This window comes from Eupeodes corollae, chromosome 1 (genome assembly GCF_945859685.1).
Source record: "Eupeodes corollae chromosome 1, idEupCoro1.1, whole genome shotgun sequence".
Taxonomy (NCBI): Eukaryota; Metazoa; Arthropoda; class Insecta; order Diptera; family Syrphidae; genus Eupeodes; species Eupeodes corollae.
The window spans coordinates 180,214,120-180,239,220 of NC_079147.1; the positions used below are offsets into that span (position 1 = coordinate 180,214,120).

At 35.6% G+C, this 25,101-nt stretch overlaps 1 long non-coding RNA gene across 1 annotated transcript; it reads right to left on the reverse strand.

Moving 5' to 3' along the window:
• Nucleotides 1-21,505: 21,505 nt before the first annotated feature.
• LOC129949087 (uncharacterized) lies at nucleotides 21,506-21,979 on the reverse strand. The gene is made up of 2 exons (XR_008782003.1): nucleotides 21,880-21,979; nucleotides 21,506-21,686 (listed from the first exon to the last, which is right to left on the reverse strand). It is a non-coding gene; the product is annotated as an uncharacterized LOC129949087 (long non-coding RNA).
• Between the last annotated feature and the right edge of the window lie 3,122 nt (nucleotides 21,980-25,101).

The following is a 25,101-nucleotide window of genomic DNA, read 5'->3' on the forward strand; positions in this document are numbered from 1 at the left end:
TGACTTTGAAGCGGTCATAGTCGTAGCTTGTTGGAAAAAAGGGGGGGGGGGGGGTAAACAAATCTAGTAACATTAGAAAATTTCGGTCAGTTTGCTGAATACCATATTATTTGAGGAAATTTATCATCAAATATGACTTGTAATTTCACTTTTTCTTAAAATACTTGGCATTTAGTGGCGTAGGGTCAAAACTTCAGGAGTCAAAATGATATAATATGTAGGTTCTGCTTCATTTGACTCCGTCATAAGTTTTGAAATCGATAGTTAACTCCTCAGCTGAATGAAGCTCACATACAAAATGATATAGGTTGGGTAAAATGAAAAAGAAACTTAATGGGTCATAAGTCCACATTTAATTTTACCCATTGGAAGTTATTTTGTTTAGTTGTGTTTTTATATACAAACAAGGATAACAAAAAAGTGAAGTATTGAGTCATATTCTGGTAGATTTATTTTATCAAAATAACCTATTTATTCGTACTAACCTTTTGGATTTATGACCCACAAAAGGAAACATCAAATCACTGTGAAATGCTGTGCCTTTACCTTAATTTTCCGACTACGGTCGTGGTTTTAGTGTGACTGTTGGAGTTCTGTTGCCAATGATTCAGTGTCTATGATCACATTACCTCTGTGTTGAAGATTGGAGCTCTGGATGATCTCGATAGCGGGTGCGTCAAGCAAAACAAAATAACAAAAACAAAAAACCTTGCAAAAATACTCGTACCATTTGTTTTTGTGTCATATCCATTACTTTTGTACCCCAACCAGACCCAATGGGCCCAACGCAACGTAGCGGCCAGACCACTAGAATGTTGTGGTGGTTTAGTGTTGAAAAAAAAGTAGTGGTGTGGTCAATGGCATTGACAGTTATAAGATAGACGCCATTATTGTTGTATGACTAATCATTGAAGCGCGAAATTTGATTTGAATTCATGATTCATACGCGTACGAAGAAACTTTTTTTTAATTGAATATGCAATAAATAGACAGACCAGACAATCTTATGTCTGTATGTTATTGTAGATATCATCAGAAACAATTAAAACGACGTCCTTAGACGACAAAGTTATTAATTTGAATCTTTTCAATTGAAAACGAAGAAAACATTTAAAACAATTAAAGAGCTTCAATGAAATCGGTACAAAAAGTCTACATCACCCATCACTACTGGCTGCTTAGTTTGCAGCAATGTTTTAGTCATTAAAATGATGACAACCATACGTTGTAAATCTTCTTTAAGGGAATGATTCATTTTGGAGCGAGACCTTACAAATATTCTTTGATTAAATTTGCCTACTTTGAAAATTTATCTTAATAAAACCGAAGAATAAAATAATATGAAAACCAACACCAAAAAGATTTAAAAATGATCAAGATGACTTTTATAGATGTCTTAAGGCAAATATATGGTACGGTACATTAAAGACCAAAGCTTCCTGTTTTAATAAGGTATACAAAATAAAAAAGCAAAAAATATATACGAGCAGTTTTAATCCTATTTAAAATTCTCCAAAGAATATCTTTACATTTCAAGAAAGTCGTCTAATTCTTTGTTGAGCTTATATGGTTTATGATTTGATGAAGGAAGAGAGAGTATCAAGAGTACATTAATTGATAACGGTGGTGGTATGCCGCTGTTTGCTTAGATTACAGAAGACTTCATAAGGTCATAAGACGACAAAAGTCTAGGTCGAAGAAGATGAAAATTTATATTTTTATCAATTGAATTTTTTAAAACTCTTAACTTTAAAGATTCCTCAAACAAAATACATTTTGTTTGTATTATAAAAAAGTGTCCATTTAAACTATTTTTTTTTAAATATGAGATTACCAAAAAGGTTTGAAACTAAAATATACTACATTTAAGTTTAACTTCTAAACGTCAATGTTCCAAGTTTCAAAAATAAAAACATTTCAAAAGTTGTTTAAAAATAGCACGAAAAAAGTGTAAAATTTGTTTAAAAATAAATAAATTAAACAGTCCGTCTAGAACTATATCCTTAAATTTACAACTCTCAATCATTCGTGTCTACGAGTACTGCTGTCATGAATGAAGTGGATCTACAGTTTTGAGTCGAATGCGAACGAACAATTTAAGAAGCACCTCGCAAGAGTCAGAACCCGTGAAAAAGCTTTAAATGGCACATTCAAGACCACTGGCATGACAGTCCAAAGCACTAACCATCATTCAACTGGTACTACAAAATTTGTTTGACCCCAAAATATTTAATGAAACATTAATGCTAGGAATTTAAATTTCATTTTATTTTATACATTTTGACGAAATTAGTATAAACTTAACCTGACGAAATGTTTGGTAATCGTAAGAAAAAGAGCTCAATAAGAAAAACTAAGGACCATTTTTATCACGATTTAAAACTATTACAAAAAATATACCGCCCACGAGAAAATAAACGACAATAAGACAACATGACATAAAATATTCGGCTTTGTCGAGATCAAGAGGACACCGCGCTGCACTGGTAAGAATTCTTTTGATAGCATAACCAATTCAGAAATTCACAATAAAATATTAAAATCTTAGTCACTCATTAAATATTAATAACAACGTTATTGAAATAAAAAATACAATCGAAATTGGGCTTGAATTTTAAAGGTTAACAAATTTAATCTAAGGACATGTTCTATATTTAAAATTATTTCAAAATGTATTCTCTCATTAAAAAAAAGGCTGCTGGCAGCCCAAAATCTTGGTTTCCTGTCAGTTGAACTTTTCTAAAAGTTTTCAAGATATCAATTAGAACTGGCAACTAGATGAGACTTGTTACAACAAAAAACACGAGAAGAGTGCGATGGGATGGACCTGGCAAACGCAAACTAAAAGACTGCGAAACATACTACGGCGACTGCTACCGAGAACAAAGACAGCGTCTATTTCGGTGTGGATTTGTTGTTGGAACTAGGCTCAGGCAAAAAGTCTTGAGTTTTAACAGTGTGAGCGAGCGCATCACGAAAATCCGCATCAATGCTAAATTCGCCAACATAATCCTAATATGCACGCATGCACCCAACAGAGGAGAAAGATGTAGACACCAAAGACATATTCTTCGAGCTCTTGGACAAGACATATGAGCTGTGCCCTTGCTGTGACATTAAAATTGTCTTAGGAGATTTAATTGCCAAGCTAGGAAGAGAAGACATCTTTGGTGGAATAATAGGGAGATACAGCCTGCACGACAATACAACCGACAACGGATTCAGGCTGGTCGATTTCGCTGCGGGGCGAGACGTTCTGGTAGTTAGTATGCTGTTCACACGTCTCAATATCCACAAGGGGACATGGAAATCTCCTGATCAATCAACCGTCAACCAGATTGACCACATTGCGATTGATGCACGACACTTCTCCAGATACAGGATATCCCAAAATTCCGAGAGGCCAACATTGACTCGGACCACTACCTCGTTGTAGCCAAGGTACGGCTACGGATATCCGGATCCAAGCCAAAACAAGGAAGTACTGTAAGAAGATTCGACGTTAGACGGCTACAATCGTAAGAGACTGCCATGTCCTTTTCCGATCAATTCTCTTACAACCTGTTAAGGTGTCCTATGCTGCCTTAAGCATTGAAAACCAGTGGCAACATTGACTCTGAAGTGGACGGCCACCACAGCGAAACCCCTGGTTTGACGACGAATGCCGGCAATCGCTAGACTAGAGCTGCTCGGGAGCTCTACAAGCAGAAGAGGAGAGAAGAACACCGCCTTCTTAGATGGAAAAAAAGAGAGCATGGGAAGATCGAGGAGATAGAGGGATGTCACAACAGGAATGAGGTTCGTTAATTTTACCAAAAAGTAAAAAAAAAACCTCACAAGGGTACCAGCCACGAACCGAAGCCTGTAAAGACGATCAGGGGAACATCGTAGTAGAACCGCAGTCGATGCTGAGAATATGGAAAGATCAATTCTCCAAATTATATAACGGCGATGACGAACCGAATTCCGCTGTAAGGGAGATAGAACAACTCAACCTCGGTGACGCAGATCAACTATCCAACCTTGACGAAGTGAAGATAGCTATATCTTAACTTAAGTCAAACAAAGCTGCAGGAACTGACGGCATCGCTGCCAAACTATTCAAAGCAGCAGGCGATGACTTGGTACGGAGCATGCACCAACTCATCTGCAAAATATGGTCGGAAGAAAGCATGCCCGATACATAAGAAAGGACACCCTCTAAACAGAGGCAACAGTCTCCTTATTATTGCTTATAAGATCCTCTCTGCCGTATTATGTGAACGTCTGAAGCTATTCGTCAACAACCTTATTGGTCCTTATCAGTGTGGCTTCAGACCAGGAAAGTCCACTATCGACCAAATATTCACACTACGGCAGATCTTGGAAAAAACCCAGGAGCTTCAAATCGATACCCACCATCTCTTTGTCGATTTTGACAGCATCTATAGTGAAGAGCTCTACCGAGCAATGTCTAGTTTTGGCATCCCTGTCAAACTTATCCGTTTGTGCAGAATGACGATGGAGAATGCACGCTGCTCTATCAAGATCGGAAAATATCTTACCGATGCATTTGCTGTCAAAAAAGGTTTTAGACAAGGCGATGCACTGTCATGCGACTTCTTCAACATCGTTCTGGAAAGAATTGTGCAAAACTCAACCGTCAACACTAGAGGCACAATCTTCCAAAGGTCCATCCAATTACTCGGATACGCAGATGATATTGACATAATTGGAAGATCAAAGCGTGATGTCAGAGGAGCGTTTTTAAGCATTGCGACAGAAGCGAAGAAGATGGGTTTAGTGGTCAATGAAGGCAAGACCAAGTAAATGTTGTCATCAAAAAAGGACACTGAACGACGACGTCTTGGACAAAACATCACCATGGACAGCTATAACTTTGAGGAAGTTAAGGACTTTGTCTACCTAGGCACCGCTATTAATACAGACAACGACATCAGCGCTGAAATCAAACGAAGAATAACTCTTGCAAATCGCTGCTTCTTTGGACTTAGAAGGCAATTGAGAAGTAAAGTCCTCTCTCGAGCATCTAAAATCACCATCTATAAGACACTCATCATTCCGGTTCCCATTTATGGCGCTGAGGCCTGGACCCTGTCAAAGAAAGATGAGAGAGTCTTAGGATGCTTCGAGAGAAAAACTCTTTGGGTGATTTTTGGTCCCGTACGCATAGATGGAGAATGGAGGAGAAGATATAATGACGAACTCTACGGGCTGTACAGCGACACTGACCTAGTTAGAATTAAAGTCCAACGGCTTAGATGGCTAGGTCATGTAGAGCGGATGGAAGTCAACGCTCCAGCCCGGAAGGTCTTCGAATCCAATCCCGAGGGACGGCGCAGTAGAGGAAGACCGCGACTCAGGTGGCGCACCCAGGTGGGAGAGGACCTCAACCAACTTGGGTTGCGAAACTGGAGACAGCTAGCTAGGGACCGAGCTGGCTGGAAATGCATGTTGGTTGAGGCCCAGGTCCGCCCCGGACTGTAGCGCCACCTTATGTAATTAAGTAAGTAATTCATTAGTAAAACAAAAGATTGGAATGCGACTCACACTAATAAATACCAATCCCGTCTGTCGATTTGTCTTGTTTAAAAGATTGGTCGGTAAAAAAGTAAATCTTCGGATCTTCACCAAAAATTGTACGTTGCAGTAGGTCGTTCGGATTTAATTCTTGAACCAGCTGTATCACACGAACGAATGTACGATCGACTCTAGGGACCTTGAAACGTCTAGAAATACAATAAACAGCAACGGCCTAGTCACTGATAAAGCTTCGGTTTACATCGATCACCGAAATCAAGCATCATTGAGCGTGGTTATTAGACAGATGGGGAACGTCTCGAAACCTACTGCGTACTGTTGTCATGTGTTCTTTCTCTTCTGTCTTTCTGTCTTGTATTGATATCTCGTGTTGTTATCACCTTATAGTCTAGTCATGCAAGGTGCTGTGTTCTCTACTCTGTGTATTTATGTGCTGAGTAGTATGTAATGTAATGTAATGTAAACAGCAATGGAACAAAGTGACTTCCATGAGGTACACCAAAATTGACTTTAAATTGACATCAACGGTTACTCTTAATCATAAAGCTATAACATTTGAGTGCAAAAAACATGCGACATATTTATGTGTTATGCGAGTGTAATGCAAATGTTCTTTTCTCAACATAATGTTGCTCCCAGAGGTCTTTAAATTTATACTCCATACTTTGTTCTCATGTGTCGTTCGAAAATAAGTCTATGATGGTAATGTATCTAAACAAACTAATGCGGATCCAGGTGGGGTCGTAGGGTTCATAACACCTGATCCTTCTCCCGGGAGAGTATTTGTTTTTAATTTTCTTAGGAATTAATTTCTTTGAATGCAAATCTAATCGTATTGCATTAATTATTTATTATATATATATGTATAAAAATAATATTTGTATTTCAATGCTTTTCACTTTATGGCTTAAAGTGGTTCTTGTTACTGAGGACTGAACCACGACTGCAATATGAATTGAAAACCTAGGAACCAGGGGGTCCTTATACAGTTGAATGTTAGCAAAGATTTTATCTGCAGATTTATTAGTTATTCAATTCACCAAAAAGCGGTTTGTCTTTTGAAAACAACTTGATATTTTTGATAATCTTAAAGGTACTCACAAAATTCAAAATCTGAAAAAACCTACCTGAAAACACGTAATACTTTACCTGACTGGAACTATTCAATCCTTTTTCTATCCATTTTGTATAAGTGACATTAGCTGGCATCTAAAAATTTTGTTTATCAAATCATTAACTTTGTATTTAAAAAAAAAAATTATAACATTCGCGTGTGATCTCTAAAGTATGATTATTGGAAGAGGCCCATTTACTGTATGCCAAATCTGAACAGCTTACTCCTGGTGTAATGGAAAAATGTTAGAAACGTACGAAGAATGGTCTTGGTATTGATTGAAGTGATACACACACATGCGGCACTCACCGAATTATTCAACAGACCAACTGGTTAACTCATAAAAAATATAAAAACAAAATGTGCTATGTGCAATCATCCTAATGTTAACCTGATAAATTACTAAAACGCAACAAAAATCATAATAGCCATTGGTTAGTTTTTGGAAAGAGAAGTCCTGGCAGCAAAAAATTCAAAGATTCATGAGTTTAGAAAGAGGAAGAAGAAGAAGGGGAAGAATGAAGAACAAAAGAAATAACTGAACCTCCTTGCATCCATTGAACCATGTTGAACCTGACAAAAGTCATCTAACCTCGGAACAAAACCGCTGCTGATGGAGCTAGATGCTTGTCCATGTTCATCGTTGGTTAGTTGTTCCATGGGTTGGTAAAGCTCATTCAGGGATAATGATTTTATTTGTATTCCCTGTGTGTTGCCAGTTGTTGTAATTTATCTCCTCTTCTTCTCTGCCACAAGATATAGACATCCACGTCCGTTGGTCATCTAGTGGTCGTTCATCGTCGTCGTAACCGTCACCGTCACCATCACCTTCACCGTCGTCATCGTCGTCTTCCTCTCCACCGTCGTCATCTTATTGTGTATAGATGCTGTTTATATCCTTAAGATATTAGATAGATTGGTATACGTATTAACCAAAGAGAAGCAAGCAGTGAAGTCCAAGTCCCAGTCCCAGTCGACGCTCATCGTCGTCGTCTTTTGTGTATATTGGCTCTAGGGAGCGAACAATTACTGTGATTGGGTCAATTTCTAGAAGATTATAATAACTTTTGTGTATCCATGTTCAGTTTCAACTTCAATTCAAACTCCAACTAAACAACTTCAACTTCCACCCACACACAACAGCAATTAACTAGACCGGCAAACCATAATTTTGATATCTAATTCCCATTATAGAGCACCATCATGCAACGACCACCCGCTACCTCTTCCAATAGACCCACTAGGTTGGATATATACCAGATTGGCTTTGGCTTTGGTAAATACCAACTTCCTCTAATGGATGAATGTGTATTGGTACTTTACCAGGAAGACAGTCGGACACAACAAAACTTTAGCAATCTTAAACATTCTCACGGAAAAAAGGAGCAGATATAGTCAAGAAGCTATACCTATAATGGTAACAGGCCAAAGACAAGAGCGTATCTAAAAAAAGGTATCAGATTTTTGGGGATGGTTTATCTGTTCTATGGCTGAATCTCATAGTTGTTTGATTTTTAGATTTTTCACATTAGATATATTCATCCCGAAAATAATTCCGTTCATTGAGACTAGACTTTAGACAGCCGGATGTACAGTGTTCTATGAACCCAACTTGTTGCTTAAATTAAATACCCTTCTCTTTACCGCAGCTCCGGCGCGCGATCAACGTTTGCAAATAGTTGGTAAAGTCCTGAAGTACTGAAAGATCTTAACATACACAAATCAGCTGGTCCGGATAGTATTGCCCTATTGTTCTGAAGACGTGTTCTAGTGATCTCATGGTTCATCTCACCGAACAGTGGAGTAAATCTTAACATTGCTTTGGAGAAAGTAAGATTATTGCACTTGATATTTAAAAAGCATTTGATATAAGGTAGTTTTCATAAATCCCTTCTTCGTTGGATTAGAAATTACTTTTCTAATCGTTCAATAGAAATTTTATTCGATGGCTTCAAGTCTGAAATCCAGAAAATAAATGCTGGTGTTCCATAGGGCTCCGTTTTGTCTCCGACTATTTTCCTCATATTCATAAACGATCTCTTGTCTGCCACTTCTAATCTATTAAACTCTATCTCTCAGCCTTTTATATTGGTTTCTAGATTCACAAACTTCAGATGTGGAAAATCAACGGCAGATTACGATAAGCTCATTAAGTTCTGATCTCGACAGCATTGAACAATAGGGAATCAAAAACCGTGTAGAACTTAGATATTGCCAAAAATGCTGCTAGATGCTAAGGATTTCTCTGACAGTGCACGAAATTTTCATTCCTTCTGATCTCGCTGTAATTTACAAAGCGAACAGCTCCTTAAAATGTGTGGACAGTATGTTTGTTAATTACATATAGGACTTGCCATTTAATTTCCTCACTGAATTTTAAAAACTGCTCCATTTCTGCAATTTCTCAATCGTTTGACCTCTGCTTCACAATGTTTCTTCTTTTGAGTTCATAACAACTTGTATTTCGGGTCCTGGGTGCCTGTGCCGTCTAGTTTTTTTGACGGGTACTGCCTCTTGCGAGGAATTAACAAATCACACAAAGTTTATTTATTTAATAAAAAAGCATCAGCATTTATCTTAATGTTAATGTATAATAATTTCTTAAATTATTCCCTTGCTTATATTTTCCTGACTACGCCCTTGGCCTCCAACACCAAAGAGGAGAAAAAAGGATAGAGTGATATAAAACGTGACTTATATAATTTCCACCCAAGTTGGAAAACGATAACTACACTTGGAAAACATTAAACCGGGAAAAACATTGAATTCAGACATGCAAGAAAACATTACCACAAAAATAGAAGAAATGAAAAACAGAAACATAGAACTTAGACCTGTAGTAGGAACTAATATACGTAATTATATTTTTATAAGGAAATGTTACGAGCAGCTTTATAGATCCTAAGACCAACATATTTTATTTTAACACTTAATTTAAAAAAATTAAAAGACGAATTTATTGATCGCGTGCTACTTATGTATGTGGACAATTTGCAGATATAGAATTTCATACCTCTGTTGTCAGGTTCGCTAACTAAGCTAAGTGTAAAGGTTTGTTTGAAATTGCCTTTAGTGTCTTACAATCCTATGAACTTACACACGAAATGTCTCTTTCTAACTCCATTATCCTATATCTCCGTCTGAACGTCAATATTGATCGTCTACACATTGAAGTGAGAGGAAATATTGAGCCTTGTAAAGTGTTTCACATTCGTGCAGTGCGGCTAAGGAAATATCCCTGCACTTAACTGTTCGTCCGAAATTTTGGTCAATGGCTTCGAAACAAGGGCAAAGTCATCAGCGAAACAATTAAATAGGTTAGAAGTTTCAGACAAAAGATAATTTATAAAAATAAAGAAGAGTGTCGGAGACAAAACGGAGCCCTGTTGCACACCAGCTTTTATTTTATGGATATCAGGTTTGAGCTCATCCAATACTTCTAATATTTCATTAAATTTGAAAAATTTCAATCTAGGCTGGGTATTAGTCTAAGGCTCATGAAGGATAATTTTGTATCTATTACCTTTTTGGCAACACTGGTTTAAACAGGTAATGCAGGTTTTGTGGTTTTCTTTCACTGTCAAAAATCTTCAGTTTGGTCTATAATTTAACCATGAACCGTCTTACAAACGAACAACGCTTGCAAATTATTGAATTTTATCATTCATCGATCACTTCTTCCATTTTATGGTCGGTTTAAATTAAATGGACCCTAAATTTCGCGACAAATTTACATTGTTATACATTAAACCACCAACACGCTTCCGTAGAGTGCGAACTGAAGAAAATATCGGCCATTGTTAATGATGACCATCGATTATCGATTCGTCTCCGTTCGCAGCAATTATGCCTCTGTTACTCAACAACGTGGAAATGTTTGAGGAAGGATTTAGGTGTGATGCTGCTGCAAAAATGAAGCCGAACGACCTACTGCAACGTTACATTTTTGGTGAATGGGCTCTTGGAAAGTGGAAAGTTTAAAGCCGAAGATCCACTTTTTTACCGAAAAATTGTGTTCAGCGACGAAGCTCATCTTTGGCTCAATGGGTACATAAATAAGCAGAATTATCGATTTTGGAGTGAATATCAAATGAATATCCAGAAACAGTCACAGTTTGGTGCAGTTTATAGTCTGGTGGCATCATTGGACCGTACTTCTTCAAAGATGATGCGAATCGTAACGCAACTGTGAATGGTGTGTATTATGCGGCATAGGTCAAACTGGGAAGGTGAATTCCATAGTATTTTGTCCAAATCCGATACAATGAGGTTTTTACAAAAAATGTGGGTTCTTAGACGTGTGTTTAGGAGGGAAATAAAATGTTTATAATTAAATGTTATTAATGTATCAGTTTATTGAACTGCTGGCAATAAGGGATTCATGTAAGATACTTAAACAAAGCCCAAACCAAAACCGAAATGCGGCTATATTCACAAACAGTCAGGCAGCTGTAAAAGCCCTTAACTCGGCCCACATCTTCATCTTAATTGGTCCAGCAATGTTGCGATGAGCTTGCGAGCCTGAATATTAACCTCGTTGTCACCCTGATCTGTGTTTCGGGCCATAGTGGTATCGTGGGAAATGAACGGGCTGACGAGCTAGCCAGGCAAGGATCGGCTCTTGATAGCTCACTTGTGGAAATGGTTAATATTCCTCTTGGTGCTATGAAGGGTAAAATCTTTTCTATCTTCCAAACTGAATCAAACTGAAGGCGGAGCAATTTACCCAACTGCATTATATCTAGGAAGATATGGCTCATCTATAATAAAACACGTACAAACGATCTTGTTAAAATGCACGATCGTGGACGCAAAATAATGCGCTGACCAAAACTTTCCTTCAATACATTGATTCTTTTGTTGATTGTTGGGCATCTGCGCGTGTGGCTGGAACCAAAAGTCGTCTGCATCAATTCCTGCAATTCAGCCACTAATAATTATTTGATCTACAGAGTTGTCAATTGAATGAATGAATGTCCAAGGAATGCATTCAAAGTCTTGATGTTCCTTTGCAGTTTTTTGTCAACATTGAAGCAGGACACAATTAAGAGTGGGAAACCCAATAACTAAACTACTATACCTATGTATGTTACATATGTGTGGGAAATCATCACCATTACGATGTCCGCTGGATATACGATTCTTATTTCTTCAGCGTTATTTTCCACGTCCCTTATCCATTTTTAAAGATCGTAAGGAAAAAAAAAATAAAACATCTATCCGAAAAAAATTCACCTTTTCACATTCGATTTTATTGCAAATGAATAGGACATTCTGGTTCCTGTTCATTTCGCCATTTTTGTCGTCATTGTTGTTAGTTTTCGTCATTGTCATCGTCATCGTCAACGTAACCATCATCACAGTTGTTCTATCCTATTTGCTATGTTGTACAAGAAAAGAGTCTAAGAGGATGTTAATGGCTAAATTTGCAATTACCTGTGAATTGGCATACAAATACGAAAAGCAAACTCTCAGAATTGTTATAGCCTAGGTATCGTATAGACGACCGATTTTATAGTCCACACTACGACTACACTGAGTACTTCTACGTCTACCTATATAGACACTATGTTATATACATCACCATGAGTCCTAATAAAAGGTAAAGTGTTCTTTTAGGGATTATTTTCCCAGGATATCGATCATTTCAATTTTTATAACCTTCCTATAGGTACGAGTATCCAGCATAGAAATATACCCAGACCCATGTGCTATGCAGTGCATAAAGGTTCATATGGAGGAGGTGGAGGGTTTGAAATAGTTGTCATCTCATATAAGTATCTTGTTTTATTACTAAATGTTGTAGGACCAATTTCATGTGAATGTATGATGTTCATAGACTCAGAGACTCGGCTATGTAATGAGATGGTAATTGAAGTTGTGTAATTGGATAATAAAAGTTAAATAGGGAATATTATTTCGGTTGTTTTTTTTTTTTTTTTGAGGCGGCATGGCGGCGGAACGGCGTACAAACAAATACTAAAATTCACAGATATTATTATAGCCATCATTGTTTTTTTGTGGGTGAAATTAACAGCTTGGCAGCATGTGTGTTGTTTTGGTTATTTGATTTTTATTCTATTTCTATTTTATATATCCGCGTGTTATGATTAAAATTTTACGGAAATCCTTTTTCCGTTGACACATTTGTATCCATGCAATGATCTAACGCTAAGTGCCTAATATTGTATAGTAATGTGGATGAAATAAAAAAAGTTTATTTTTATTATTTCACCACATTGCAGACAGATTGACACCACTTTTGTATGTTTAATTTGATACTATATGGATGTGATTAAAGAATATGTTGTTGATAGGGTTCTATTTGCGAACAGATAGACAAATTTAAATTTGGGTTCAGCTGAAAAATATTGCTAATATAAAATGACCATTCTTAGAAGTCCTTTTATTTGAAAAACATGCAGAATCAGTTGAAGAAACTATATGGAAAAGAATATCCAAAAAAAGATGTAATTTTTTGCACCATTCAATGAAAAATGTGTTGGAGCTTACGGTCAGCATGTATCTGTATGATTACATACAAAACTAGCTGACCCGGTGAGTTTCGTATCACCTACATCGTTTTTACAGCTTTTGATTCATGATGACTGTGATGGCGAAACGCTTGAGATCCTTTTGATTACTCATTTTCCTGGTTGCGTAGCAGTCCAGAAACAGAGTCTCATACAGAAACCCTAGGACCATCGGATATTATAACGGAAGAAAGGATAAAATGGGCCATTCGCTCCTTTTCCCCATACAAATCCCCTGGTCTAGACGGAATTTTCGCTATGATGCCTCAGAAGAGCATAATCCTTATCATGCCAAACATAGCTAGCATTTTCAATTATAGCCTTAAATGGTGGTATGTTCCCTTATCGTGGCGTGAGGTTAAGGTAGTTTTCATCCCTAAAGCTGGTAAACCTAGCCATACGGAGGCCAAAGACTATAGACCCATTAGTCTAAAATCGTTTATTTTGAAAACTTTTGAAAAGCTAATTGATATACACGTCCGAGGAACCCTGAAACAGGACTGTATATCGGAATTTTAAAACGCCTACATTAAAAAAAAAACCGTTAAAACAGCATTGCAGTGTTGTCAGCGTCATAGAAAAATCACTGAATGACAAGGAATTGCAACGTTATTTGATATTGCGGGAGCCTTCAATAACGTGAAGAACGAAACAGTGGAGCAAGTTCTGAGCTAGCGGAAGAAAGGGTGAGAGTAACCACATCCTGTGCCTGAGCACCACAGATACTCTCAAAAAGGCATCGATTGTCTTTTACTCCTGCAATAGATTTTTCGGGAAAACCTGGGGACCAAACCCTAAAATTATCATATGAATGAATTCGGCAATAATTAGACCAATACTAACCTATGGTAATTTGGTATGGTGGAAAGCTTTAGAAAAGAGCACGAACCTAAAAACTTTGACAAAAGTTCAAAGACTTGCGTGCACTGGCATAACGGGAGCAATAAGATCCACTTCAAATGCGGGACTGAAAGTTATACTCAATCTAATCCCTTAGACCTCCATGTTCAAGAATCTGCGGCCAAAAGTGCCCTAGGACTTAGTCAAACTAAAGTCTAAATAAACAGTTCTATAGGACATGCTCAGATCCTTTATAAAGTTATGGGTCATAGTACTAAACCATTCCAGGCTGCCATCCCAAGTAGAGAGGAATGGAGATATAATATAATATATATAGAATATATACTCCAGTGAGTCGTCAATAGCTATCTATAAAATGGACACTGGTGTAGGGGCAGGCATCTATTCTGAATTTCTCAAGTTAGCCGCCTCGCTTACGCTTCCAAACTACAATAGCGTCTTACAAGTGGAGGTCCTGGCAGTGACAACAGCTGCTAAAAAGGTATCAATGATAGCGATACCATGAGCTGATATCACCTTTTACATTGATAGCCACGCGGCAATAAAAGCGATTACTGCAACTGAGGTAAACTCAAAGTTGCTGCCTTGAAGATCTTTCGGTTCTTGGCGCACTGCACAACATTAGACTCTGCTGGGTCCCAGGCCACAACGTTATACTAGTCAATGAGAAAGACGATGAATTTGAAAGATTAGGGTCAATACTTGACGTAAGCCAAGCTCAACTAGTTAACTCCACTACCTGTTATTTAAAACAGGAAATCTCAAGAAATCTCAACATCGTTCTGGAAAGAATTGTGCAAAACTCAATCGTCAACACTAGAGGCACAATCTTCCAAAGATCCATCCAATTACTCGGATACGCAGATGATATTGACATAATTGGAAGATCAAAGCGTGATGTCAGTGGAGCGTTTTTGAGCATTGCGACGGAAGCGAAGAAGATGGGTTTAGTGGTCAATGAGGGCAAGACCAAGTATATGCTGTCATCAAAAAAGGACACTGAACGACGACGTCTTGGGCAAAACGTCACCATGGACAGCTATAACTTTGAGGTAGTTAAGGACTTTGTCTACCTAGGCACCGCTATTAATGCAGACAACGACACCAGCGCTGAAATCAAACGAAGAATAACTCTTGCAAATCGCTGCTTCTTTGGACTTAGAAGGCAATTGAGAAGTAAAGTCCTCTCTCGAGCATGTAAAATCACCATCTATAAGACACTCATCATCCCGGTTCTCATTTATGGCGCTGAGGCCTGGACCCTGTCAAAGAAAGATGAGAGCGTCTTAGGATGCTTCGAGAGAAAAATTCTTCGGGCGATTTTTGGTCCCGTACGCATAGATGGAGAATGGAGGAGAAGATATAACGACGAGCTGTACGGGCTGTACAGCGACACTGACCTAGTTAGCAGAATCAAAGTCCAACGGCTTAGATGGCTAGGTCATGTAGAGCGGATGGACATCAACGCTCCAGCCCGGAAGGTCTTCGAATCCAATCCCGAGGGACGGCGCAGTAGAGGAAGACCGCGACTCAGGTGGCGCACCCAGGTGGGAGAGGACCTCAACCAACTTGGCGTGCGAAACTGGAGACAGCTAGCTAGGGACCGAGCTGGCTGGAGACGCTTGTTGGTTGAGGCCCAGGTCCGCCCCGGACTGTAGCGCCACCTTAAGTAAGTAAGTAAGTAAGTAATCTCAAGAAGAATAACTATCAAAGCCGATGAAATGTGGAACCTTCTGGACACCTGCGGCACTACAAGAAAGATCTGGCCCTGTTTTAAGAAACAAAGAACGGAAAGAATCATGCAGCTACGATCGCTTCGATCTCTTGTGAGCATTATCACCGATGCGGTGACGAGGAGTTGCATGAAGATACTTCGCACTTTCTGTGTCACTGTCCCGCAGTCTCCCATCAAAGGAAGAAACTGCTTGTCAACTATTTCTTCTGGGATTTAGAAGAGTTCTCTAGTAGGCCAGGTACTTACATTCTGAACTTCGTCAAAGCCTATAAATGGCTTGACTAACTGAACACAAATATTTGTCTTATTAGCTTGAGTAGCAATACTTACGGGGATCACACTGTATCTGATGTATTGATCTAAGACTAAGTGTGACGGTAAAGACATCAACTGTCAGCCCATTGAACCTAACCTAACTTAACCTTGTGATGACAGGTTAAACTACGTAATAATAATAATAATAATAATAATAATAATAATAATAATAATAATAATAATAATAATAATAATAATAATAATAATAATAATAATAATAATAATAATAATGAACGTAAATAAAACTCAGATAAAATATTGTTTTTTATGATATTTCTTTATTATAAATTTTGTATTGGACTAAGGGCTTAAGAGTTAAAGGGGTATCTGCACAAATATAGTCTTTCGCGTAGCCTCACATGTCAAATCGCATGATTTGGTGGTCGGTTATTAGCGCCAAGTCGAGAAATTACACGTAGTGGAAATGTATTTTGCAATAAAGCCATATTCGCTTGAGTTGTGTGGCATATGTCATCGTCTTGTTGAAACCACACATTCTCCAAGTCGTATTCTTTAATAGCAGTCAAAAAAGTTGGTTCTCATATGACCATAATGCTTCGAATTGACGGTGACAGTCGTTTTATCGTCGTTTTCAAAGAATTAAGGTCTAATCACACTTCCGGACCAAAAAGGGGACCTCAGAACTGGACAATTTTTGTTCATAAACATACCCACCGAGTGAAAAATGCGCTGAATAAAATTTTGTTCGAAAAATTGCCGTCCACCGTCTGTTGTTCAAGCACCCATTCGACGAATCTACGACACGTCTTCAATGGTCAGCAGGCTTCAGATATTGTGTACTTTATATGGATGTAGGTATAGATCCAAATACAAAAGATGCCATCATGTACCATAAGACAGTCCTAATTCCTACGAACGAAGAGGAACTGACACATTCGTGTCTTCGGTAAAAATTGATATTTTGTATTGATAGAAAAAAGAAATTGAGACAGCCTGTGCATAAGTCCAATCTTTGCTGCTGCTAAATGTTTCTTGTTTCTACATGAAACCAACGCTTTTCTAGTTCCTCCAGGAGCATCTAAGAAATACAATTAACAATTTTCGTTTATCACAGCTTCTATCTAAGAGTCATGAAGAATCATCTGTTGTACATTCGATTTTGGAACATTAATGAGAACTACTTTATCTAGTAATTTTGTATTATATCAGCGTTTTATTTTCAGTTCCTGATAAAGTGTATCAGCATAGAACTACTGGGTGATGTCACCCCTAAACACGATAACACTTTATTTAAAATCATAAGACAAATGTCGACTATCATAATTAATACCTCATTGCGAATTTCTTCAGGTATTCCAAAATTTGGAATATTTTCAGACATGTCGTCCTAAAATTTCACCCATAAATCATTTGTATTCGAGGTAGAAAAGCAAACATTGTTCGAATTTGATGCGGCGATAAGGATATGACGGAATCTTTAAGCATATCATCGCATGCAAGTCGTTCTCAAGCAATCATTAGAGTTGACATGTTTCACGAATGTTAGAATGATGTTCGAGCACAAACATTTACTTACAGCAATCGATATTTGAATGTTTTTTTATATTCTTCGATTTTGTAACTTTTCCAATTTTTGTTTTCACAAAATTTTGTTTCTAAACCATCCTTCAACTATAACTAATAAGACAAAAAATCGAAAACGGTAAAGCCCTTTCTGAGTTTAAACGAAACGGATACAAATTTAAGCCAGACAAAAGAACTAAATTTTACAAAAACTTCGATATCTTAAACGGTTTGCATAATCCTAGAACGCAGTCAACTCTTGACCTTTTATGGCTTCAATAGCTTCACTCACAGTAAAGGTAAGTTTTTCCCAATAAGCATGTCTAATTTCTTTAGAATATAGCAGATGGGTAGAAAGTGTTATGCGATGTCTGGTGATCTAAGGTTGCTCATAGAACACTCTCTATTTCTCACTGGGCCATAAAGTCGGCTTTTCAGACAAAGTAGATCCCCTCTGCCTTTAAAGATTGTAGTGATGAATTTGTGTGAATGAAATATTTGTGATTAAAATATTTATTATAAACATCCAGATTATATTTTTCACTTCGTTTCGCCATCTTTTTAAACTCTTTAAAACATTTGTCCCATATCATTGACAACAATATCTCCTTTCCTACAATAGATCGACGCTATTCTAAAGTTCTATCCCTGACAATTCCTAAAAAAACTTACAATTTCACTGCATCAGGTTTCTTTCTTGTAATTGTGTTTGGAAGTCGATGATTTCGGAGTTTTACGTAGTAACTAAAATGTATTCTGAGAGAGGAAATATAAAATGGCGATATTTTCTAGCAATCGGAATATCTTTTTGAAAAAGTATCCTTAAAATTTTTCTACTTCATCAAATTGTGGAAAACTCCAAACCTTACCAACATAGCAGGTCATGATTGCTCTCTAAAAACCTGCTATTGATACTTGAGAAATTTCAAAAAACTAAAAATATAAACTTGCAAGAAGACCCTTACAATTATTTCGAGAGAAACAAAAACACCAAGAAAATACTTTTCATCAAAAACTTTGGGTATATAAAACAATATATCTTTTCTAACTAAATGCAACTTTTAGAATTATTCTTTAATTTGCACTGAGAAAAAAATGCATAAGTAATCTTTCTCTTCATCAAAAAACCTTCGACTTTAATTTTAAGTATTTTCTTTCTTCATGGTTCAAAGTCTTAAACAAAAGTTTTATTGTCTAGCACAACCCAGTCGTTTTTAATCCTGAACTTTAGAGTTTAAATGCAATAGAATTTCCCAGATAAAAATGAAATCTCCATCATAGTATACCATAAGTTATAATCTTCACTTTTAAATAAAATATGAACTCCCAATCAAATATGAAAGAGCGACAACGAAAAAAAACTCTATGGACTTCCCTTAGTTTTTTGATATCAATCCAATTTTTCATTCACGCAAATATGCAGTTCATGGGTAAAGATAAAAAACACACATCGCATATTGTAAAAGCGATTAAAGAACAAAAAAAGTGGGATTCTGAAACAAAGTCTGAAAAATGTAGAAGTATCCATTTTTTATGAGTAGTTAAACATTTTCATTGCACGCAACTGAATATTTCAGTAGTTGAGTTTTGATTCATAACAAAACTGTATAACCAGACAGCAACGACCAGTGCGGTGGTGGCGGAATCGACTCCATCTCAAAAACGAGAAACTTGCAATAATAGATGTATTCATTTTGAGTTTTCAGAAATTGTGGAATGTTTAAAAACACCACTTTAATGTATTACAGCTGCCATCACACTTACCTAAATTTTTTCATTTAGAAAATTTGAGTAAGTAGCCAACTTGTCAAATTTGTCTTCTATTGATCCCTTTATCTGTTATTTTTGACTTTCGACATAGATTTATCCAATAAACTTATCATCTGCGAATTCTTTGAAAAGTCAACATCATCCGGGTAGCTGTAGATAGATGCACTACACACCCTCATCCAAAGTCGATATACTACATATTTGTTTCCAAACATCACACCATTATATCAGTTTCGCCTTATTGCAACATGCTGTGTCCATAACCAAGAAGGCAGAGACAGACCATTCGATTTTTATGCCACAATGCCAAAATGTTTGCTAATCGTGCACATGTCACGTTCAGATAAACATTTCCAACAAAAACCCAAAAACAAAAAGATTCAATCCTCAGATTGAATTCTGGACAGTCATCATATGATAAAGTTGGTTGCAACAGAATGACGATGATGTCGCCTGATGCCATCCATCGTCCCGTCTCGTTGCATGAGGAACTGGATGTGGAATTGTGTAGTTCATGTTTACTTAAACAAAACTCCGATAGACGACTGATATGACAGACAAAGTGTATAACATCTGGATTTCGACGGCTGGAAGGGATTTTTAAACTTCTTCCTGTTTTTTTTTTGTCATTTTTTGTATTCATTTTCTTTATGGAATACTTAAAATAAATCCTTTCTCTCCTTTAAATGTATCCTTTTTCATTTCCACGCAGAACCCCCTTTAAACACCAGTCTTTGAATCCTTTTCTTTTTCGCACCATCATAGCTTCAACCCACCGTAGCTCCATCAGTACGCAAAACCTTGAAATACTTATTACACTCCAGGGATATTATAGGGTGTCAGATGATGAAGATATAGAATTACACTTACCGCACAAGGTGTGCAATCGTGCACCTGAAGCAGCTTCAGAGATGCCACAACATCAAATTCACAAAAAAGAGGGTAGATTTTCCTTCCTATATTCAAGTACCTTCGACTACAGAGCAGAGCCACTTTTGGAACCAGAGAAGAACCGAACGTCTGCATCTTCATAATATCATAATCATCATCTTTAGCTCCTCTGCTCTGGTATCTGAAACTCTGATGTTCGTGCTGTGTCGATGTTGGTTTCTAGCTACACTGAACCAAAAAGGTACGTAAATATAATTAAAAAGTTCGTTGAGACAGTGAATATAGTGATGGAATTTGTCCAATAAACATGTTAATTGTGTCAGTGAACAATCGTTTATTATTCTCCATTTCCGGGTGAAAATTTTACAAACAACTTAAAATTTTAGTTTATAACCACAGTAAACTGAGTTTATTGATTTTAATAAATCAATTAATAAACATAAACAAACGTTTATTATTTCCGTTAATAGTATTAATTAACCCGTTTATAGCCTTAATGAACACAGTTTATTAATTTTAATAAATGCGTTCATAAATATAAACAACCGTTTATTATTTCCGTTTATAATAATAATAAACCTGTTTATAATCCCAAGGAACAGAATTTATTAATTTTAATAAATGCATTCATAAATATAAGCAAATGTTTATTATTTTAGTTTATAATATTAATAAACTCGTTTATAGCTTTAATGAACAAAGTTTATTGATTTTAATAAACGCGTTTATTAATATAAACAATATATTTATCAATCCTGTTTATAATATTAACAAATAAGTTTATAACCACAATAAACAAAATTTATTGATTTCAATAAATTTGTTCACTGCGTTTATTAAACCCATTTGTTACATTAACAAACAGGATTGTTAAAATAAATCCTTTTTTTCAGCAAGATTTACATGACTGCAAAAGCTTATTACTTCTGCCATACTTTTACCATTTATCGTCAAAGCGTGTGTTTTGACAAAACATAGTAACGTAATGGCAAAAATAATGACACTTTTTCAGCCGTGTAAGTCCAGCATAAGATTGATCTAAAACGTATAAAAGAAAACATTCATATTAATGTTGTTTAAAAAAAGTTTACAACTTCCAAACAAGCCTGTTTACAGCGCCAATGAGTCACTTCATCCTGGATAACACTATCGAAATCTTTGCTGAAAATTATAAAAAACTGAAAATAAAGAATTCCGAACTAATAAAAAAGATCAAGTTAATTTAATTTTATAATTTTTATTTTTTGTAGTTTAGTTCATTTATCAATAAGTAATTTAATTGCAATTTATCAAGATAGTAAACCTCGTGAACGTTTCTTTCCCTATTTGTGTTTTCTCACAACTTTTTGGAAAGGCACAAAATACCCATGTAGGGCCCAGAGTAAGGCTGCATCTTGACAATCTGAGAAATAGAAAACATTTTTCATATCATCGATTAATAAAAAAAATTATTGTTGATTGGATTTTTTTTCTAAAAATATATGTATTTGCTTGGTATTATGTTAAAATGCATACCTAATACAAAATTTATTTCAAGTCTCTAGCGTTATTAGTTCGTGAGATATGTAGGAGTAACGAAAATGTTCACTACTCACCCAATTTTTTTGAGAACCCTTTCTGCATCTTTCTGCTGTATTATCTGCATTTCTAAAATTTATTTGAAGTCTCTCTTCTGTTTCTTGAGCTACGAAAAACGTCACGAACGCACGGACGTACAAACGTGTGACATTTTATGGATATAAATAAATATATTACTGTGGTACTAAGTTAAAAAATATTCAAGAAATGAGATGAGAATTAAAAGAAAAATTTGTGTAGTTTACTGACGCGCTCCGCCGCCGCCGAGTAGCTCATAGCGGTATGCAATCAACAGATGGCGAAACCATTTTGTTGGTGTTGCGCGTTGCAGTAAGGAGATTCGCAATTATAATAATAATAACTAATAATAACAACTAATAATAATAACTAATAATAATAACTAATAATAATAACTAAAAAATAACTCACCTGATTAGTTAGCTGATGCACATATACTTTTTTAATAATCACTTCTCTTTTTTTATATGCACTTTAGACCACTTTTTCGTGTGGCTTCTTTTTCTAAATGATTTGTATTCGTTGTTGTTCGTTGAAATTTGGCGGCACTTCATTTGTTCGTTCAAATCGTCAAAAAAGGTTCTTACATTTAAAGTATTGTTAAGCTCCGTTTATACTGCCAAATTTCAAAGAAATGTTTATATTTTTTAGCTAGGAATTTGATAATTAATTAATGGTTTATTTAAATTAATAAACAAGATGTTTATTTATATAAACGGGTTTATAAACGCAACTAACGATTAATTGATTTTAATAAACATGATGTTTCTTATTTATACTCCGTTATTTTTATCAGACGCTTCGTTCAATTTGTAAACAACCGCCAGGAAAATTAATAAACTGTTTATTGCCATATTAGTAATTGGGTTAGTTAAAATATATGAATATGGTATTTATTTCTTTTGTAATATATTGCCGACTTATACCACGTTTTCACTCGGACGAAAGCAAAAATAGGAGAAAGGAAAACTTAAATCAACATTTATTTGAAAAAATAGCTCATCACATTAGTAGGATTAAAACTAGATATAAAAAGATGGCGGTCGAGCATACTTTAAAAATGTAAGAACTTGGTCAATCTAACATAAAAGATAAAATCTATAGTTATTCTTAGAAAATTTAAGATTTGAGTGTTTTAATAAAAATTTAAATGACTATCAATTACATTGATTTTGGCTAACCTTATTTTTAACAACACTTTACCTAAACAAAAATTATTATTACTATTGTTAATATTATTATACATTATAATTTAGTGCATGAGGTTGATACTCATGACCATGAATGAAATGCGAGTGCATTATTTAAAAGAGGCTGGGATGCGACCCACACTGATAACTTCCCATCCCGTCTGTCGATTCGCTTAAAACGTACACACGCACGCACAGACATCTTTCTAAAAATCTTTTATTTCGACTCTAGGGACCTTGAAACGTCGAGAAATGTCAAAATTTTCAATTTGACAAATCGGACCCATTACAATAACTTCCTATGGGAAGTTAAAAATAGGAAATGAATGAGAGTACATTAAAATATAGGTTGGCTATTGTGAAGTGTAGTATGGATTAAAGTCAATGGCCAGAATTAAATGTATAATGAAATAATCGCTAGTGTGATCCCTTCACAAAATACACATTTACATATTCGCGTACGATGTAATCATGAACGTTCGTGCTGGCCAAAAGATGAAACAACCAAAATACGAATCGTGTAATCAGACCCTTATTCGATCACGCTTACTTAGTGTCAGTCATAGAAGATAAAGCATTATAAAGATACAAATCCTTCTTACGTTCCCTAAATACGAACGTAGATTTGTATATTTACAATGGTTAACCTATAGTGTCATTGAAATGGAGTCGAAACCTTACTATATCTTATTACATTTTCTTTAGAGTGCTGAAATGGGCTGAAAGTTTCCTTTGACCCATTATATATGTGTTTTAACTTAAAATGAGTTTGGTTTGGCTGGTTAATGTGAGGTGGTAGAAGTTAAAGTAGAAGTTGATATGAGATGTGTGACTCGACATTTTTTTTATAAAGGTTTGAGTAAGAGAAATGCACTAAAGTTGGACATTTCACAAATAAAAAAATTATTGCTCTTGTTCTCACACTATGAGTTCACATTTCTGGGTATTCTATAGGTGTGACATATTTCGATACCCAGCAATTACATTTTAAATATCGACTATAAGGATTTTTAGGAAAAAGTGTGAACTCTGCATCTAGATAAAAAATACAATTTTTCGTTAAATTTCAACAAACGATTTATTATTTTTGATAAATAGTTTATTATATATAACAATTGTTAATTAAAAACACAGCCATCTACAACAGACATGTTAGTTACACCCAGCTTACATTACTATTATTTACAAAATAGTAAGAAAGCCCAAAAGATGCCAACGATGGAATATAACAACTATGAATGAAGGCTTGTGTTTTTGTTCCGTATTTTAATGACTTTAAATGAAAGTAAAAAAACTCTACATTATTATTTTATTAATCTCTTATGATTCTTTATCATATAATATTAAATGCAAATATTTCACATTAAAAATTAAGTTGAAGATCGATTTTATCAAAAAATTGTGTGCTTAAATAAAACATAAAATTACTTAGCCAAAACTATTACCTATATAGAATTAAAAACAAATATAAAAGACATCAATTAAGCTCTAGGACTTTTGTTCTTGTAGAACGAGTTATAAATATACTGAACATTTTACTTATTTTGACTGCAGTGTTTCTGCGATTCACAAGAATTCGTATAAAATGATATAAAGTTTAGCGATATATGTACCTCATACAATTTCATACAAATAATGATTTTCCGCGTCGCGTCGTGAAATTTAGTTCTGCTGAGTTTGAGTGCAGTGTTATCTTTATGATTTAAATTTTTTTTAGTCAAGGAATCAATTTTATTTTTGGAGGTTGGGATATAATATTTAACAATTCTCTCAATAATGTTGTTCATAGTCACAATAAATGGTTCTATATTTTCCAACTACCAAAGTTTATTGTGTCAGTGAATAAGGTTATAAAAAATAGTAAACTATTTGTAAATTTAAGAATTGGTTGTGATATTAGATGAAGGTTGGGATATAATCTTTAACAGTCCCCTTTCACACATTTCGTTTATTGTGGCAATAAACGATTAATTATTTTCAATAACTAAAATGTTTGCGGCAATTAATATAGTTACTAATTTTAATAAACTG